Source organism: Peromyscus leucopus, chromosome 2 (genome assembly GCF_004664715.2).
Source record: "Peromyscus leucopus breed LL Stock chromosome 2, UCI_PerLeu_2.1, whole genome shotgun sequence".
In the NCBI taxonomy this organism is placed as follows: Eukaryota; Metazoa; Chordata; class Mammalia; order Rodentia; family Cricetidae; genus Peromyscus; species Peromyscus leucopus.
The window spans coordinates 70,487,245-70,509,463 of NC_051064.1; positions in this window are offsets into that span (position 1 = coordinate 70,487,245).

The window sequence follows — 22,219 nt, forward strand, 5'->3', positions numbered from 1 at the left end:
CTACTGAACATTGTGAGTTAATCTTGTATCCAGCAACGTCACTGAAAATGTTTATTTGCTCAAGGAATTCCAAGGTTGAATTTTTGGAGTCACTTCTGTGTTCTATCATATCATCTTCAAATAATAATGCTTTGGGTTCTTCCTACAATTTGTATCGCTTTATCCCTTTTGTTCCCTTATTGTTCTAGCTAGAGCTTCAAGTACTATATTGAATAGATATGGAGAGAGGGGACAGCCTTGTCTTGTTCCTGATTTTAGTGGAATTGGTTTTAGTTTATGTCAAATTAATTTGATGTTGGCTGTCAGCTTGCTGTAAATTGCTTTGACTATGTTTCGGTCTGTTCCTTGTATCCCTAATCTCTCCAGAACCTTTATCATGAAGGAGTATTGGATTTTGTCAAAGGCTTTTTCAGCATCTAATGAGATGATCATAAGTTTTTTTTTCTTCTTTCAGTTCATTTATATGGTAGATTACATTGACAGATTTTGATATGTTGAACCAGCCCTGAATCTCTGGAATGAAGCCTACTTGATCATGGTGGATGATTTTTTGATATATTTTTGGTTTCACTTTGCAGTATTTTATTATTTTTGCATCAGTGTTCATGAGGAAGATTGGTTTGTAATTCTCTTTCTTTGCTGTGTCTTTGTGTGGTTTGAGTGTCAGGGTAACTGTGGCCTCATAAAAATAATTTGGTAATGTTCCTTCTGTTTCTATTGTTTGGAACAATTTGAGGAGTATTGGTAATAGCTCTTCTTTGAAATTCTGTACAGCAACCATTTGGCCTTGGGTTTTTTTGTTTGTTTGTTTGTTTTTTGTTTTTTGGTTTGGAGACCTTTAATGACTGTTTCTGTTTCTTAGGGGTTATAGGTTTATTTAAATTGTTTATTTGGTATAGATTTAATGTTGGTATGTTGTTCCTATCTAGAAAATTGTACATTTCTTTAAGATTTTCCAATTTTGTTGAGAATAGGTTTTTGAAATAAGACCTAATGATTCTCTAGATTTCTTGAGTATCTGTTGTTATTTCTCCCTTTTTGATTCTGATTTTGTTAATTTTGACATTCTCTCTCTGCCTTTTGGGTAGGATTTGTATATATTATTGATTTTCTCAAAGGACCAACTCTTTATTTCATTATTTTTTTTTGTATTTTCTTTTGTTTCTAATTGATTTATTTTAGCCTGGAGTTTGATAATTTCCTGCTGTCTATTCTTCCTGGGTGAATTTGCTTCTTTCTGTTCTATAGTTTTCAGGTTTGTTGTTAAGTCACCAGTGTGAAATTTCTCTAGATTCTTTGTGTTGGAACTTAGTGCTATGAACTTTCCTCTTAGCATGGCTTTCATAGTGTCCCATACATTGGGTATGTTGTACATTTATTTTCATTGAATTCTAGAAAGTCTTTAATTTTTTTCTTTATTTCTTCCTTGACCCCATGGTTATTCATTTGAGAGTTGTTCAGTTTCCATGAGATTGTAGGTTTTCTATCATTTATGTTGTTGTTGAAATCTAACTTTAGCTCATGGTGATCTGACAAGATACAAGGGGTTATTCTATTTTTTTGTAACTGTTGAGATTTGCTTTATGGCCAAGTATGTGGTCAATTTTAAGGAAAGTTCTACAAGGTGCTGAGAAGGTATATTCTTTTGTGTTTGGGTAAAATGTTCTGTAGATATCTGTTAAGTCCACTTGAGTCAAAAAAATATGCTAGTTCCCTTATTTCTCTGTTAAGTTTCTGTCTGGCAAACCTGTGTATTGGTGAGAGTGGGATGTTGAAATTTCCCACTATTAATGTGTGGGGTTTGATGCATGGTTTAAGTTTTAGTAATGCTTCTTTTACAAATGTGGTTGCCCTTGTATTTGGGGCATATATGTTCAGATTTGAGACTTCCTCTTGATGGATTTTTCCTGTGATGGATATGAAATGTCCTTCTCCATCTCCTTTGATTAATTTTAGTTTGAAGTCTATTTTGTTAGATTTTAGGATAGCTACACTGGCTTGCTTCTTAGGTCCATTTAATTGGAAAATCTTTTCCCAACCCGTTACACTGAGGTAATGCCTGTCTTTGAAGTTGAAGTGTGTTTCTTGCAAGCAGAAGAAGGATGGATTCTGTTTTCATATCCACTCTGTTAGCCTATGTCGTTTTGTTGGAGAATTGAGTCAATTGACATAAAGAGATGTAAATGACCAGTGACTGTTAATTCCTGTTATTGTTTGGTTTTGGCAGCGGTGGTGGTAGTGTGTGTGCTTCACTTCTTTGGGTTTTGTTGGCATGAGATTATCTATTGCCTGTGTTTTTGTGGATGTAGCTAGCTTCTTTAGTTTGGAGTTTTTCTTATAGTACTTTACGCAGGGTTGGATTTTTGAATTGGTATTTGTTTAAACCAGGGTTTGTCATGAAATATATTTTTTTCTACATCTATGGTGACTGAAAGTTTTTCTGTGTATAGTAGTCTGGGCTGGCATCTGTGGTCCCTTAGTGTCTTCAAAACATCTGTCCAGGACCTTCTGCTTTTAAAGTCTCCATTAAGAAGTTGGGTGTAATTCTGATAGGTCTGTATTTATGTTTCATGGCCTTTTTCCTTTGTAGCTCTTAATTTTAGACAAATTGCTAAATGGTTTTATTAAATAAAAAAACTCAGAGCCAGAAATTGGGGTTAAAGCCTGGGAGAGATCAGAGGAATAGAAAAAGCCACAAGTTAACCTCACCTCACCAACACCTCAGTCTTTAAAGAGAGAGCTACTTCCTGTATATCTTCACCTGTATGCCTTTCTATTCTGATCCTGCATTTGCTCTTTCAGTCCAGCTACATCACTTTCTCTTCTTGCCCAGCTCTGTCACTTCCTGTCTGTCTGCACAGACCTCCAATCCTCTATGGTTGATGCTGGGATTAAAGGCATGTATCAACATGCCTGGCTCAGTTCCCAGTGTGGCCTTGAACTCACAGAGATCCAGACAGATCCCTGCCTCCCAAGTGATAGGATTAAAGGCATATGTTATTATTGCCTGATTTCTATATTTACTTCTATTGGCTACTTTTTTCCTCTGATCCTCAGATCAATTTTATTGGGGGATACAGTATATTGGGGACACAATACATCACCACACTTAATATTCTTCCTTTATTCTGTATGTTTAATGATTTGATTATTTTGTGGTGAAGGGATTTTTATTTTTGGTCCATCCTATTTGGTATTCTCTAAGCCTCTTGTCCCTTTATATGCATGTCCTTCTTTATGTTGGTGGTACAGCCTGGGATAGGTCTCTCCTGCTTGCAGAGTGGTGGGGACTGCCTGCTTATTGTTTTTTAATACTTGTAATATTCAAGGAGGAAGGGTTTACTCATTACTTGCTGTGTTGGCTGCTATGTTAATATTTTCATGTTTTCTTCTGTTTTAGGACCACTTTGTATTTTGAGTGATATTAAAATAAAGACGTGATTGAAGCTTACTTTTGTGTTTGTAGTTCACTAATAATTAGATACTGGTTAATTAAGAAAGGCTTTAGAAATGTAATTCTGTAATTTTTTTAAAATATGAAATAAGCCAGATTTGGTTCCACATTTCTTTAAACACCACACAGAAAGCAGAGGCAGGCAGATCTCTATGTGTTTGGGGCCACCCTGTTCTATAAAATGATGTCCAAGCCAGCAAAGTCTACATAGTAAGACCTTGTCTCACAACAAACAAAGAGAAATATCTTAAATATCTTAAATAGATTGAATTACATAAAAAAGAATACATTTAAAAACCATATACTAACAATTTGTACATAACAAGAAGTTGTCTGATTTTGCATTGCTAAAGAAAGTTCAAGTGGAACAGTATCCATTCATGGAAAATGATGGCATAATAACATCATGACAGTGTTGATACTCCTTCCCTTTAATACCAGTTACAAAGCAATTCATCTGTTTTAGCCATGGAGAAAAAGAACACAAATGAGAACTATTGTTTCAATTACTATGTACCAAGTCACAGAAGATGAAAGGGAAAAAAATCAGCAGAGGTCTATGAACTCATGACTCCATTAATCAGGCTACAGGGGGCCTTCAACACAGAGAGAACTCTAGTACCTTATTTTAAAGCGTTACTTTTTTGCAAAAAGTACCCTCTGGCACTTGTTTCTGTTAAAAAGTTTTCTATCTGTGAAGTCACAAATGTCATTAGCCTCATGGGGCAAAACCTTCATTCTGATTAATGAGGTCATTCAGGACATTAGCCTGAGCTCTTATCAGTTAGCAGCCTAGAGAGGCTTGCTATGAAAGTCAGATTTGTGGAGGAATTGGACACCAAGGTACCATTTTAAAGATTTTTATTTACATATTAATCACACATATATAATAATATGTTTCATTATGACTTTTTCTTACAAGTATACTTCTATAATTTTTACACATGCACATTTGCCTATTTTGAATGAAACAGAAAGACTCATTTGTATCATAGAAGAACACTGCAAGTATTTTTAAAATAAAGTATGATTACAGTACTTCCAATTTTCCTCCCTCTAATACTTCTCATGTAATAGTAGGCCCTTGTCTCCAATTCATGACTTCTAGCACCTTTTTTTTTTCAGTTACTGATATACATATATATATATATATATATATATATATATATATATATATAATTTTTCCCTAAATATATAAATTTTATAAATATATAAAAAGAAACTGCTCAGTCTATATAATGTTTCTTGTATGTATATGATTGGTATCAGGGCTGACCACCCGGTGCTAGATAACCAATGAGGTCTCTTTCCTAGGATAGACTGTATTGTTCATTCTCAGCATTCCTTAGCTGCTTATAGTTCTGTGTCTAAGGTTAGGGTCCTATGAGATCACTTCCTTTTCTGTTAGCATTTCTGTTGGCATCATCCTTATTCAGGTCTTGTTTAGGCAGCCATATTGTTTAGACTTCACAGATACTGCTACATTTTTAAGGTGTAAGCCATTGTGGGATAATATTCTTGTATACTTTGAAAATGTGTTTCTGCTAAGACACTTTCTGATTTTAATAAAAAGCTGAACTGCCAATAGCTAGGCAAGAGAGGATAAGCAGGACTTTTGGGGAGAGATAGTAACTGAGTGAGGAATCTGAGAGGTGGGGAATTCACCAGCAAAACAGTATATAGCAGAAGTAATAAGCCACGTGGCAGAATGTAGATTAATATAAACAGGCTAATTTAATTTTTAAGAGCTTGTTTAGAACAAGCCTAAGCTAAGGCCAAGCTGTCATACTTAATAAAAAGTCTCTATGTCATTAGAGATCTAGTGGTCCATATAAAGTCTGACTATAGTAATCATACTGTTTTTCTTTTAAATTTTTCTGTAATCTGCCGTAACAAGTTGAGATAGGCATGGTCATCACTTTGACTTTTGTAACAAGGTATGATAATTGTGCAGGAAAATTGTTTTATTAAAAATTGGTCTTTCTCTCATACAATAAATCCTGATTCAGTTTCCCCTCCATCAAACATTCCCACCCCCTCCTCATACTTCCTGTCTTCCCCAGATCCATATTGCCTCTGTTTCCCTTTAGAAAAGAGAAGTACTCCAAGAGACAATAACCCAATATGACAAAACAATATAAAATAATACAAGGGCAAAAATGAAATTGAGGTCGGACAAGGCAACCCAAGGAGGAAAGAGTCCCAAGAGCAGGCAAAGGAGTCTGAGACATACCTTCTCCCACTGTTAGGAGTATCACAAAAATACCACCTAACAACCATAACATATACACAAAGGACCTGGCACAGACCCATGCATGCCCTGTGCTTGCCACTTCAGTCTCTGTAATTCCATATAATTCCTGCTTAGCTGATTCAGTGTGCCATGTTCTCCTGGTGTCCTCCATTCCCCTGACTCCTGTAATCCTCCCTCCTTCTGCAGGATTTCCAGAGTTGAGAGGAAAAGTCAAATGGGGATCTCCAATTTAATCTCTCTCTGCATAATGTCTGGCTGTGGGTTCTACACCAACTTCCATCTGCTGCCAGAGGAAGCCTCTCTGATAATAATTGGACAAGGTACTAATCTGTGAGTATAATAGAATATCATTAGAAATCATTTCACTGCATTCTTTTCTTTCTATTTTTCCTTTTTTCATCTCTCTCTCTCTCTCTCTCTCTCTCTCTCTCTCTCTCTCTCTCTCTCTCTCTCTCTCTCTCTCCTCTCTCCCTCTCTCCCTCTTTTCTTCTCTTTTTGCCAGTCCTGTTTGGTTCTATCCTAGGTCTCTAGACTATCTAGTTTCTGTTTCCTGGCTATTCAAGCAATGTGCTGATAGGGCATGGGTTCCCTCTCGTGGTATGGGCCTCAAGTTGAATCAAACATTTGTTTGCCACTACAAGGTGTTTTGCATCACCATTGCCCCAGCACTTTTTGCATGCAGGATAGATTATAGGTTGAGGGTTTTGTGGCTGGATTGGTGTTCAGGTTACTCTTTCTACAATCTGCAGAGTATCTTCCTCCACTAAAGAAACTTGAATGTCCAAGCATCAGCAAGGGTTGTTTGGGGACCTCCATGGGACCCTTTCAGTCAGCAACTCAACTAAAGGCAAACTAAACTCACAGTGTTGATCAACCTTAAATTCTGAAATATTTCAGAGTAATTTTTTAAGAGTAACATTACTAAATCCATGAATAAAATGTTAATGAATGTCTTTTTTAATATTTCCAACTTTAAATATATATCAATTTGTTACTTTAATAAGATAGATATTCTAGAGGCCATAACATCACTTGCACTTGGCTTTACATTAAAGCAAATGTTCCTTATTCATCATGGCTAGAGGTTATGCTTTCATTTTCACAGGGCAGATGTTCACATTGCCAGGCAAAATCAAGTTAGCCATTGGTAGTGACCACAGTTGTGATGGCTTGACTATATTTTCACATAAAGTCTAAAATTTTCTACTTAACTGATTAACTTGTTGTGTGTGTGTGTGTGTGTGTGTGTGTGTGTGTGTGTGTGTGTGTGTGTGTATGTTGGAGTGTGACAGGGTCTGTGTGTGTTGAGACATGGCGTCATATAACTCCTGATGGCTTTGAACAGGCTAGGTGGCAGAGGCTGATTTTTAAAGCCCTATCCTGCCCTCCTCTACCATATTCTATAATTAAAGCTACCAAGATAATGCAGATAAAAATGAGAAAAGAGGACTTGAAGCTTAAGTAGAATGAGAAAAAATGCACACAAACTGCTTTCTAACATTAAATTGTGAGAAAAGCATGGTCATGGTAAAGTATGCATTAACTGACTTCTCCAGAACTATGTACCTATGACTCAAATCACACTAGATAGTTATATCCCCAAGAAATTATCATTACTTCTCATTGCCTCTGATTTTGCAGTCTCATTGATCATTTGTGTCTGAGTCATTGTGAGTTATTATTAAGAAGAAAATAATTCATAGTCACAGGAAACTGCTACTTTAATTGTTATAATGTTAAAAAGTTCTAAATACATACAAAACATATAACATCCTTGACGTGATTGAAATGCATGTTGTGTAAGTAAAATTCTTTGCACTATTGTTGACATCATTGTTACCAAAATAATTTTATTTTACTTCTAAGTTCATAGCATGACCATATCTAAAATTCTTCCTTTGTTGTTATAGAGGGCATATGTTAGATTTCTGCCAATGAAAATCACATGACATTTATTTATTTTTCTTTATATTTAAATGTGTACTGTTCTTTATTAATGGTTTCTTATTTTTTATTGCATTTCTTTACTTACTTATTGTGTGTGTTTGTGTCTGTGTTGCTTTCATGTGAAGGTCAGAGGACAACTGTAAAGGCCTGTTCTCTCCTTCTACCATGAGGATTCCAGAAATTGCACCCAGATCACCATGTTGGTAGCAAACTCCTTTATCCAGGAAGTCATCTCAAAGGTCCTACTTAAGTTTTTTAAACTAGTGTGCCAATCTAAATACTTCTTTGTTGCTTTGTTCATACATACTTTTTTTAAAATCTTCCTCCCCAACCTGGTCTGGTGTCCTAACTCTGTGTCCCCTTGTATTTTTTCAGTCACATATAAATACTGTCAAGTCTACTTAAAGAACTTACACATTAACTCCCACAGAAGCGACTCTAATGAATGAGTCCTAACTTTCTTCCTTTGCATCTAAGCAAATTAAGGCTGAGAGAATCTGTGTCACTTGCCAAAGGTTACACAGTTGAAGGTAGCAGATTGTAGCTAGTACTCAAATCTATGATCCATAAGTCTACACTGTTTTCCTGTTCAAAGTCCTGGGACTGCAAAAAATCAGTAAGTGAAACCAGAAAAATACTCACCCAGATCAAGTATGTTTTGTTAATAAAGAGTTGATGAATGAGATACCCAAGTTAATAATAAAGAACTAGATTCTGAAGGAATTAACATAAGGACCATTATTAAGGTATTTTCTAAAATTTAAAAATAAATGGTCGGCTAGGTAATAGTAACATTATTATTAGACATCAATTTTGCTTTTAAAATTTTACATATAAGTAAATTGACAAGATAGTATGATCTGGAACTGGATACTACAGAAAAGAAGAATGATAAAGCAAGCCCACGGATAGAATGTAAACAACTGCCCCTTCCACAGTATGTTAATACACTCATGGAGAGAGGGAGAAGGGTATGTCCAACTCCTCATTTCATGCTGGTATTTGGTCTACTTTGGGCTTGTACAAGTCTTGTGCATGCTGTCACAACCACTGTAAGTTCATATATGATGGTGACCTGTTGTGTCCAAAATTTATCTCCTTGTATTCATCTACCATCTCTGATTCTTACATTCCACCTCCTCCTCAGCAGTGATGCCTGAGCCTTGGAAGGGGTGTTGCAATATATATAATATATAATATATAATATATAATATATAAAATTATATATATACATATATACATATGTACATATACATTGTATGTCTCACCCCTTGAATATTCTTCCTTGTGGCACTTTAGTAATTTTCTGACCTCTATGGGTATTTAAAATTAGACATACACACTTGAAGATTCAATTTAATATCCACAGATGAGTGAAAACATGTACGTCAAGCTTTTATAGTTCTGGGTTATCTTACTCAGAATGAGTTCTTTCAGCTCTGATTCATACAATAGTGATTTTTCTTTTCTAAATGTTGTTATTAACACATTGAGAATTTCATAAAATATCCTTAGACACCATTCACTCCCAAACACATCCCTTAACTCCATTCAGGTGCCACATTCCTATACTGTAACTTCATGCCCCATTTTCAATTTAATTTTGAAGATTTCTTTTAGCCTTAACAATGTGTATGTCTATGTGTCTGTGTGTAGGTAACTGTATGTGACTGTGTCTATGGTTGGCCTCAGAAGCCAGAAAAGTGGAACTGCAGTACCCTCAGGAGCTTAAGTTCTCTGTGGAGATGAAGTTCCAGATAAGTAAAATGATATGGGTGCTGGGAACCAAGCTTCAGTCCTCCACGAAGGATAAAGTATAATTAATTGCTAAGCCATCTCTCCAGCACTCACTCCATTTCTTTTTTTAGTCAACAACCCACCAAACCCAATTTGTGTTGTCCATTCATCATTCTGGGTGTGGGACCACCTACTGGAGTGCTGTTTACCTATCAGTGGCCACACTCTTAAAAAAAGCTGAGCCGCCCTTCCCCAGAGGCCATAAACTCTCTAGAGCTCTTTGGTTAGTATAGGGAGCTCAGGAACCTTTAAAAACCCATGTTTGAATGTTTAATGTCTTTCTCCTTCATTTTAAGCTTTGCTTTTAATTTTTCATTTCAAATTAGGAATATAAAGTAAATTTTGAAGTAAAATGAAAGAAGAAATTCACCACTAAAGCGATTACATATAAGTATGTTTATGTGCTAGGAAATAAAGTAAAAGCCAATGATGGAAATATATTTTATCAAAAATACTATTTGACTAGTATCTTGAACCATTTGAAAGAGGAAGTCATGAGAAAATCTTGGTAAATATGATTGAGGGAGAAACACAATGTAAAAACTTTAATGAATACTTGTCAGACATAACAAGAAATTGTGAAGTAGGGAAATATCACAGAAAGGCAAGACATTGGGATGAAGTCAGAGCATTGTACTGTTGATGCTTCAAGGACTTTGTGACAGAAAATGAAACTACATGAGACAGATAAGCATATGATCAGAATATGTATTTGAAAATGTGTTAAAGAAGGTTGTATTGAAATAAAATAGAGCCGGGCGGTGGTGGCGCATGCCTTTAATCCCAGCACTCGGGAGGCAGAGGCAGGCAGATCTCTGTGAGTTCGAGGCCAGCCTGGGCTACAGAGTGAGTTCCAGGAAAGGCACAAAGCTACACAGAGAAACCCTGTCTAGAAAAAAAAAAAGAAATAAAATAAAAATTAAGGACTGTTCAGAAGACACAGCAATGGTTCAGGTTCAGGTGTTGAGATGAGCTTGGCCACAGTCACAGTGTCTTACTGGAATATTTTGATCAGATATAAATGACAGCTAGATCAAGGAAAATTTAGATAGGCACATTTTTATAGACTGAACAATACATTCAAGAGTACAGTGAATAGAATATCTTCAGAAACACATGCATGAATATAGTGAAAGGAATATCTTCAGAAATGCCCAGAAGATGAATACTCAGAGGAAACCGCAAAGGGAATTCATTTGTTTTCAATGCCCAAGAACACACATTGCATGAATACACCCTCTCAAGCACCTCCCCAAAACTTCTGAAGAAATAAAGTCTAAGGCCACTTTTCCCAGTCATTGCTTTTCCTGTTAATTTAAACTTGCCACACAGTATGTTCCTGCCCACCTTTCTCTCGCTTCTGCATCTTTTTTTTTTTTTTTTTTTTTTTGATTTTTTGAGACAGGATTTCTCTGTGTAGCTTTATGCCTTTCCTGGATCTCGCTCTGTAGACCAGGCTGGCCTCGAACTCACAGAGATCCACCTGCCTCTGCCTCCCAAGTGCTGGGATTAAAGGAGTGTGCCACCACCGCCCGGCTGCATTTCTTATGAGTATGCTTCACTCCCTGGAACAAAGAACATGTTACTTTTGCTCAAGGAGTCAGTAATGCAAGTCTATTCAAATTAATTATATGTAATTAAATGCTTAGAGATAACTATATATAAGGTTATACACAAGACCATACTATGGTATAAGTTTATTTACTATGCGATTTCTTAAAGGATTTATTGTGGGAGACTTCTTTATTAAGTTTCTTTTCTTCTCGTGTCTATTGGAAATGTTCTTTGTACAGGAGTCCTATATTGTTTGTAACGTTATTCAAATTCCAAGGGACACAATATCTTATATTGACTTGTCAAGGAGAGCTCAACTAAATCACCCTTGATGATGCATATTTATCTTCCCATGGTAGAAATTTATATCACTGAAAACAGGTTTGCTAGTCAATGTCTATAAATCTATCACTTTGGTGTAGGGCTTTGCTTGTTCTTGTATATTCAACAGCTATGGATTATAGTAGCCCCTCATCCTGGTCCAACACACAACACCTCTTTCTGGTGCAACACACAACATACACACACACACACAACACAAAAACCAACAACCAAAAAACACATGAAACCATATAATTCTAAACTCAAAGTTAATTTCAAATAGTCACCTCTGGTTGTATAAGAGCATTTCAATATTTTAAACAACTAATAATTTGTGTTTTAACATCTATGACTATAGATGAAATTATTATCTGTGGCTTAAAGTAACTCCCTAAATTTTACGAATGCAAGGCTATTTCTTGAATAAGCACATTTTCAACTGGAGAGCAAATCTGGCAATTGTGGCTTTTCAGCTGGTAACACACAGGGAATGTTGAATAATGTAGAAAATAGTTCCCACTTGATATGACTAATAGTCTCTCTTTAACAGATATCAAACCAGAAACTGGAATAACCTTGAATCTGCAGGAGAAATATTTTTGACATTTTGTGCAAACCAAGGGTGATTTTTTTTCTTCAACATTTAAGCTTACTATACTTATGACAAAAGTAAACATGCAAAAGATATATGTTTTAACCAGTTCTATGGCATAGTTGAAAGACTGGTAGTGATTATCTTCCTGCAGTCTTCCACAGCTGCAAATGGAAAGCCCTCGACTGACTGCTATGTGCTAACTCTTCTGGACTGCATCACATTGACAATCATGATGGTTTCAGTACTACAGGTCTTAGCGTGATGTGTTACATTGGCTTTGACTTTTCTCATTGGATTGCTCAAGAAAAAAAATAGGGAACAAAATCAATATATCCCCTTTGTATCCATAGCCCTTGTCAACACAGACTGTAATCAGCAAGCTTGCACTCTAACTCATGATTTCTCACTGCCAGCCTTGTTCGCTTGTAACAGCATTGTCATTTTCCAAAAGGAAGGCTGAGGATCGATATAACTACTAATAATTTTGACGCACTACAGCTAATCTACACTGTGAATTGGATCTGCTTTATTACAGTCAGTGACAAATGGGAACCAAAGCAACCAGAGACTGCTGTAAAAAAATTCCAGAAAGAAAACGTGTGTCCTAACCTATAGGAAAGAGCCTGAATTATATTTTTTACAGTGAACATTTTTTTTAGTCTTAAACCTGTAGATGTGTTGAGTGATGATTTTCCTCACACAAAAATGGCCTTAAAATGACACAGCAATATTTACAATAATTTTAGAACTGTACTACAATGGACAATTTTCTTTAAGTTCCATAAAGTTAAATGACTACTTTTCAAGATGGTTCTTTTCCCCATTCATTCCATATGTGGGAGGATTGTGGTTCGATTAAAGATAACCTCAGGTCTTCAGAGAAACAAGTCTTTAGTTGGCTCTCCTTAGATTGGGCGGTGATGGAAGAGAACTGCCACTTTACTCACTAGACAAATAATCAAATTAGTGCCTTAGAGTCTTGGGGGAAGTAAATAAACATGCTGATATTCCCTTGGACTAAACAGTATATGGAATAGGACAACGTTTTCTGGAGTGTGACATAGGCAAAGAACTTGGAAAGAGTGGCCCATGACTTGTGTGACACAATTTCAGCATTGTGGCAGCTAAGGCAAGAGGGTCTTTAAGGGCAGTCAGAGTTAGCTAGTCAAACCCCATTTCAAAAAACAAAACAAAACAACAACAAAAATAGGCAAGCACATCTATGGCACATTGGATGCAATTGTTTTAAAATGTATGTAAAAAAACTTCTTTCTCCTCTTAGAGTTGTTTCTCCAGTTTTTTTTCCATTTTCATAAACTTATGAAATCTGGATTCTTGTGAATTGTTGTAGCTAAGGGTTCCTCTAGTAAAACCTGCAACAGTCTCTCAGGATCCCATAGATAGAACACATCTGAGAAACTCGAGAGAATTATTATTTGTTCATCAATTCCCTTGGGGCTCTATGTCTCAGTGGCTAAATGATTGTTTTCTGATTCTTGTCATGAGATTTATTTATTATTATTTTATGGTGTTGACAAGCCCTTTAAGAATCATGATGTTTTCTCTGTTATTAATAGTTTCCACAGAGCAGTCTCATTTCTACTATGCTCCCTGTGCTGACATCACTGGAGCACTTAAGAGCAGGCTATGACACGAAACAGAATGTCATTCAAGTTTCTGAGACAACAGACAGGAAGTTCAGTTCCTACAACCCATTGTATGGCACAGGCAGAGAGATAATTTCTGAAACATTGTGCATTTCCAAACCTTCAGTACAATACACTTAACTTTATCTAAGGATAGGAACCATCCATCCTTGAGGCCTACAAACAATGAGAGCATTCCTCTAACTTTGGGGAGTTTCCTATTTCTTACCCTTCATTCCTGTCTTACACAGAATTCTCCTCAAGGTTAATAGGTGATACTCCCATGGGGGAAAAATAGCAGAAGGCAACAGTTACAACAAGTTGTGAAAAGAAAAAAATTCATAAAACCCATTTATATTACTCAGTGAGGTAGAGATAAAATGGAAATAGGTACTTTCCTTAGAGACTTTCCAGTTTCATGCAACTCTTTTGCTTTTTTTAAATTCATTCCAGGATCACTGAAAAATTAATTCATATCTGTAACATTTTCTTGATGTGTTGTTTTTCCACAATTGATTTTCAGTTGCCTAAAGAAGAGCTACAAAACTATAAACTGAAAGGAGTAATTGGGTTCATCATATTTATAAGAAAATTTGAAATTACTGTTCTTTCTTGTAACAACTTTAATCCATCAGTGTGTTTTTTTCTTCTGAAATGAATTGACTGTAAATATTAAGTTCATGGTCTAAATTAATTGCATGAGTAATGTATTTATTCAACAAAATCAGCATCACTTATTAATTTAACAGAAATTAATAATTATTATTCAGTATGTATTAGAGAAACTCACTGGCCATCTAATTAATTTAAATATATATAAGCAGAATATTGAGCGATATATTTAGGAATAGAATTGATAATCATAAAGTCATCTCAACAACTCATTTTAAACTCTGAACATTAATGATGTTTAATGTTACGTGTTTTGACTAAAGTTTACTCAAAATACCACAATGTATTGAACTCTCCGTATGATTGTTTTTGTAGTTCAGAGGATCAAACCCATGCCTTTGTGCATATTCCACAAGTGTTCTACCACTGAGCTATGCCCCATTTGCGTTTGCTTAAAAACTTTTAAGATAAAGGGGAGAAGGGGAGGGGGGCAGGAGCAGGGGAGAACAAGGGAATCCGTGGCTGATATGTAGAACTGAGTGGTATTGTAAAATAAAATAAAAGGGAAAAAAAAAAAAAAAACAAAAAAACAACAAAAAACAACAAAACAAACAAACAAACAAAAAAGATAAAATGTTAAATGTTAAGCCGGGCAGTGGTGGCACACGCCTTTAATCCCAGCACTCTGGAGGCAGAGCCAGGCGGATCTCTGTGAGTTCGAGGCCAGCCTGGGCTACAAAGTGAGTTCCAGGAAAGGCGCAAAGCTACACAGAGAAATCCTGTCTTGAAAAAAAACAAAAAAAAGAACTATTAAACCCATGGGAAATTTGGAATTACTGTATAATGAATAAATTTTTCTTAATTTATTTAGACATATGCTGACTTAATAACTCATCATCTCCAACTCCATAGTGTTTGTCTTTGAGCATTGGAGAAAGAGAAATGGGGGAAAGGAGAGAGATTACCTATATGATACAGCAATGAAATATGGAGATTGGACAATATCCAATTTAAAAACCACCTCTACCATTTAGATGCCATATCTTTCTAGTGTCATTTTAAATCATTCTTATTTTATTTTAATTTTGCAGAAGTCATACTAGTAATTTTACAAATTATCTTTCTTTGCCTGTCGCTGTCTCTGTCTCTCTATCTCTCTTTGCAAGCAAGTCTCTCTCTCTCTCTCTGTCTCTGTCTCTCTCTCTCTCTCTCTCTCTCTCTGTGTGTGTGTGTGTGTGTGTGTGTGTGTGTGTGTGTGTGTGTGTGATCTTCTTGTTTCACTTACTCTCCCCCTTACTCTACTAATACAGGGGATTCTCTAACTGGACTTAGAACTAGCCATTATCCACTGGGCTGTCTATCATCAACAATTCTCTCTAACTCTGGGGTAGTGTGCAGTCATATCTGGATTTTCTAGAGTATGCTGAGAATGCAAATCCAATTCTTAATGCTTTTGCATTGAGCCATCACTCCAGCACCACCAGTTAATTCATACTTATTTTCAGCTTATTTTGTGATAAAGGAAAAAATACGTTTGTCTCCACAGGAATACATTGCCTGTGGTAATATTTTATTTGTATGTTAATAAATAAGATTTGCCTGAGATCAGAGGTGATTAGATCATAGTGAGCCATAAACAGAAGTCAGGTGGTGGTAGCTCACACCCTTAATCTGATCACATGACAGTCAGAGTCTCTATGGCTCAAGGACACAGCCAAGCAAGGTGATCCATGCCTTTAACCCCAGTACCAGCCATAGAGACCTGGAGGTCTGTATAGACAGGCAGTGATGAAGTGATGTGGCTGGGCTTAGAGCCAATGAGAAGGCAGAACAGGAAAGCAATAAAAGCACAGGGTAGACAGGAAGAAGCTCTCTCTTGGGAAGCTATGGCATGGTGGTAAGTTAAGGCTAATCAGTGGCTCTTTGCTATTTCGCTGATCTCTTTGGCTATTACTCCTGTATTTGGCTCTGTGTTTCTTATTTAATAAGACTGCTTAGAAATTCGTCTACAATTGCCCCTCTAGTTAACACATCCATATTATGCTTTAGATAACACTAGAAGCCAAGGCTACAGAGTTGGCAGGAGCACAATGTGTTGTCACAGCTTTACTTTAGAACTGAATTTTCCAGGAAGAAAATAGAGGAAAGGAAAAGGAAAGAAAGTAAAAGAACAATGAAAAAAATTAAAAAAAAATTGTTAAAGAAGAAACAGACTTTTTTTTAATCACTATTTGATAGAGAACATTGTCGAACTTGATTCAAATGATAACATTAATGAGGCAATTAAATTGTCAAAAGAAAGTCAAAGCTCTATTCTAAAGAGACATTTCATGCCTCATTATCTCACTTACCAAGGTTCTATGTAGCATGTACATTTGAAGTGAGTGAAATTCCAGGTATTCTAGCTTCTTACTTCTCAGATTAAGAATAAGCAGAAATATTTGTTACAATTTCCTTGGCAAATGGATTTTTATTCAGAAAGTATTTCTTATACCTATGTCATGTACAATATTGCCAATATTTGTCTCTAGCAGTCTTAGACATTTGAGCTTCACATTCAGGTCTTTGATCCATTTGTAGTTAATTTTTCTTTTTTTTAATCAAGGTGATAGATAAAGATCTAATTTCATTCTTTTACATGTGGACATTAACTTTTCCCTGTACCACATATTGAAGATACAACCTTTGTTTATTAACATACAATTAAAATCACATTTCAGTACAATTAGAATACCACCACATTTCCCCTTTTCTATTTTAATAAAAAGAAAAAAAAAGCAAAAGGTTATAACTAACATAAGAAGTGTATGATTTTGTCATCTTTGTCAAACAGAAGGCGGGTATAGTTATGTGTATTCATGAGACTATCTAGAAATAACAGAGAAGCTTAACCCATGATTGCTCAATTATATGGTTACCTATACAAGACCTGAACATTTATAATACAAATAGACAAGCTAATATGGAAGCTAAAATCTCATGGAGCTCCACCACTGACAAAAGAATTAAAGGCATCTAATGAATGCTGAGAGAGGCAGAAATATTCCTCCCCAGGGATGAGTCCCCTAATTGGTTATCCAATACCAAATGGTCAGCCCTTAAATCATATACATACAAGTATTACTAAACAGATTGAGCATATTGAATCTATATATTCATGTGTATATGTACATATGCAGCAATAGTAAAGATAAAAAAGATTTCATAAATTTGAAAAAGACCAAGTGGAACATGGGAGGGAGGGTGGGAGGTAGTAAAGGGAAGATAGAAATGATATAATTATATTTCAGTTCAAAAAAGGAAAAACATATCGATCTAGTCAGACAGTGAAACTCAGCACTGAAAGGCAATAAAGAATTCATGCAATAAGAACATGTATCTCAAGATGGCAAACGTAAAGGAATAAATGGAAGAGCAAAGCAATGTAGAACAATTCTTTAAGGTGCTAGATAGCTGTAGTATCTGGTTTTTGGTGACAGTTTCATGGGTGTTTGTGTAAATAAGAATGTACCAAGACATTACACTTATATATGCACACTTTCCTGTACATCAAATGTGATTTAATAAAGTTTCATCAGAATTATTTTAGTCAAATATAGTATACTTTTCTTAATGCACTTTTAATTTTTCCATGTGTTGTATTATTTTTAAAGTTCCGTATTCTGTTATATGGGTATATATATTCTTTATGTAGTCTAAGTTACTTATCCTTGTTTTCTTTCAGATATAGAAACAATCATGAAAATAACAATAGTAGAGTTTCCTTTTTAATAGAAATAAAATGATACATTTTCTTCTTAAAATTTCTACTCTATATTAAGAACTATTTTTATATTTTCTTTATTATCATAACTTGTTTATTTTGTGTCAGTATCATAGTAGTTTTATAATGCTGTTTAATTGCTCTTTATATTTTATACATGTATATAATATATTTTGATTTGAATGGAGAATTTTATAGCAGATTTATGATCTTCTAAGATATCACTTGAAATTGTTCTTTGTCAAATGAATGTTTTTCTTTTATTATTTAACTCACTTTTGTGTCATTGGATCATGAACATTACTCCTTCAAGGTTTTTTTTTTCATATTGTAATTGGATTTGTATTAATTACTATAAACTTGCTGTTGGTAATTGGCATTTTAAGAATGCTATCTCCAGGGATAGGGAGCTGACTCAGTATATCAAAGCCCTTACTCATAGGGTTGAGGGTTGGATTTTTTTTTAATCCCCCACATAAAAGCCAGAAGGATGTGGGTACCTGCCTGTAATTCCAGAGGCAAGAACCCTGAAGAAAGCTATTTAGCTATTCTAGCAGAATCCTTGAGCTCTGGATTCAGCCTGAGTCTCTGACTCAGTGATCAAGGAGGAGACAAATGGAGGAAGAGATCCAACATAAATCTCTGACCATGACCTACATTTGGACATGGGGGAAAGTGGTCCTGTACATATGTTTATCTATATCCTTGAAAACTGCAAACCCACATTTACCACACACACATACACAGGAGAAAAAAAAGTAAAATCAAGATAAAAAGAAAAAAGGGGCAAAAGAAAAAGTGACAGAAGAAGAACAAAGAAAGGAAATCTTAACTTTGGAAATCTGATTTGATGCCTTTTGTTAAGATATTATAGTGAGAGTCATGTAAGTAATTTTCTGTCTGTCATTATTTAATGTACTGTGTACTTTCATATGTAATTTAACAAAGTATTTTCTATTTCTTTTAAAAATATTTTAATTGAAAATTTCACAGAATTATTTTGATAATATTTACCTCAGCTCTTCCCAGATCAAATCAATATACACCCCCTAATTCTATGCTTCAATTATTCATTAACACTTCTACACCATTAGTGCTTTCCAAATACTTTCTGGTGGGGCCATCTGCTTGAGTGTGGACTGACTGCTTGTCCTCCAGAAGCCATTGATGGTCTATACCTCCTCAATTAATGGTAGGGGCTCATAGATCCCTTCCCACTCCATGCTAGAATGTTGACTGGTTTGATCTTACATAGGTCATGTCTAAGCAGTCACAGCTGCTGTGGATTCACGAGTGTCATGTAGATTTCTTTCGTGTATAAGAGACACTGTTTTGCTCTGGTCCTTCCTCACCTCTGGCTCTTACGATCTTTCTTCCTACTATTCCACAGTGGGCCCTGAGACTCAGGAAGGAGCTGTGGTATAGACCTTTCACTCTGAGGACTTCATAGTTATTTGTCTGCACTTTGATCATATGTAAGTTTCTCAGTTAACCACCATCCACTACACAAAGAAACTTCTCAGGTGAGGTCTACAAGTTACACTAATCACTGTTTCTTGCTGGTCTGATTCTCAGGTCCACAGGGGTTAGTGTTGGGAGAGATGAACTTCTAATTTCTATTTCTAAGGTAAAATTTCTAGAATACAAAACTATTTTCAAGAGAATAGCTACAGCAGTGAAGGGTAAAGCTCTTAGCTCTGACCTCTTGGGCTTTCATCTTTGCATTGGCTCTGTGTTTCTTATTTAATAAGATGGTTACTTCTACATTTTCATCTCTTGTACTAAATTTATTTTAACTAAGATGCATATAGGAAAATTATATGCATATATTAATGGGATACCATAGGCAGGCGAGTAGTGCAGGCCTGTAACCCCAGTACTTAAAAGGCTAAGGCAAGAGGAGAGAACAGGTTTCTGATCTAGCTGACCTACAATGTTCAAGTTCAGCCTGAGCAAGTTAGAATATGATAAAACTAATTTTATATAACTTATTCATTTAATTTGTAAAAAATAAATCCCTATTTCAAAGTAAAAACTTTTTTCATTTTTAAGTTTTTCATTTTCTTTTAATTTTCTATTTTATTTCCATTTTCCTTTAATTTCACCCTTCATGTATACACTATTACTTTATGTATATATTTTGTGTTTTTATGGGGTTCCTGAGTGTATGAACATGTGAGTCTCTGTATCAGTATCTCTTTCTTGTGCTTTTTCTTGAACCCTTTTTCTTTTGCTTGTTTTGTCTTATTCCAATGTATTTGATTTTGTTTCATCTTATTTCATTGTATTTGAATCCTGACTGTTTTCCAGTGAGAGACAGAAAGGAGGTACATCCAGGTGGGGAATGGGAGGAATGGAAGTAGGAAAAATGACAATCAGGATATAATAAATAAAAAAATCTATTTTCAATAAAAGAAAAGAAAAAATACTGTTTTATTTTTGAATATTATAAATGTTTCTTAACTCTTTAGCTAAAAACCAAATCTGTAGTGTTTTACAACATTTAATGTTTAGAATATTATTAAATTTTAAAATAGTTATACAACAAAGTATTAATTTACACAACAAATATTTAGTATAATGTAACATATGACTAGCAAGTTCTTGTTATAGTTCTAAAACCTGGTTTAATTTCTCTAAGCATTGAAGTATTTATCCATCAAACAAAATAACAATCATATCCTCTTCTTGCTTGACATTAAACATTAAATGAAACAATATTCTTGACAATATTTAACAGTTTATAATTGAGAAAGCATGCACGATATCTCATTTGAAAGGAAATATAAAGATTGTCAAAATTCATATTGTTTCTGGAAGCTGTCACTAGGAAGAAAGGTATGAATAAATACTGAGGAAAGCCAGACTTTATGATGAGATGAGACACTCTGACTGCTGCATTCAATGTGGGACCTGTTTTTCTTTTTTTTTACTCTTCATTCTAAAGGCAAAACTGGGACACTAAACTCTTTTATTTCTGGAATTTTATATCCTACACTCCAGAAAATGATTTGTCTTTCTGTGATATCTTAGTTGATCATTGTATTTTTAAAGAGAGCTGGGTGCAAAGAATCTCATGGCACAGCAACATTAAAAGAACTATAGAAAGAGCTCTCTTTGATATTTTAAGACTGCTGGGAATTTTCTTTATTAAAAATTAGCTTCATAAATTAAGCTGGTGCCCAACTAGAAATCTCACCCCTACTGACTGGTGTTCATGATGCTAGAGGAGAAAAGTAAGCACCAATATCCCCCAGCTCAAGCTCTACAACCTATAACAGAGACCTACCCACATGATATACTGGTGCAATATAGGCACATGTGTTATCTGAGTAACCAACCACTTTTTTATTTCATTTAAGACCCTCTTCATGATATGGAACCCATACCCAATATTGCTAATGTGACCAACAACCTGAAAATAGATAGGTCACAGACCTAGGAGAAGTCTTAATACCATTATTCTGCTAAAAGATCATAGTGATAAAATTACTCCCAATGAAATATTGCTATACCCATAGATCAGAGAATTGTTCAACCCTCATCAGAGAAGCCTCTTCTTGTAATAGATGGTAATTAACAGGGAGATCCACAAATAGACAATACACAGAGAGTCAACGACTTTGAATCACTCAGCTCTAAATAGGATGTCTTTATCAAAATTCTCCCATGAAGACTCAGGGATCTTTGCAGAAAATCTAATTGAAAGATTGCAACATGTAAATTCACTGAGACTGTGACATCAAGCACAAGACCTGCACAGTTTCAAATCAGACAAAATCCCAACAGTGAGAAGGGAAAATGGACAAAAATTCCCACCCCTCACCAAGAAGCTATTTGTAATTGGTTACCAATTGAGAAAAGGGAAATCAGTTTTTTCCAGCGGTATGTCATAGGATATCAAACACTGCAGTGCAGTTCCGGTGCCCAGGAGGAGTTTGGCCAATACAAAACATACTCTACTATTTTTTGTCCATTCTTTGTTTTTGTTTGTATATTTTGTCTTATTGGTTTTATTTTGTGTGTATGTATGTGTTTGTTGTGACTTTTGTTTGGTGTGTTGTTTATGCATTTGTTTTTGAGAGAGTAAGAAAAATAACTTGAAGTTGGGTAGGTAAGAGAAAAGTAGTGCTTGGGAGGTGAGTGGGTGTTCTACATCATAACAAAGTCCTAGAGAGTAGAGATTTTGGAAATCAGATACCAGTTGGTGATCTGTAAGAAATTAGGGGAGCATGAAGTGGGAGTGTTTAATATATTCAACCCAGTGATGGCAGGA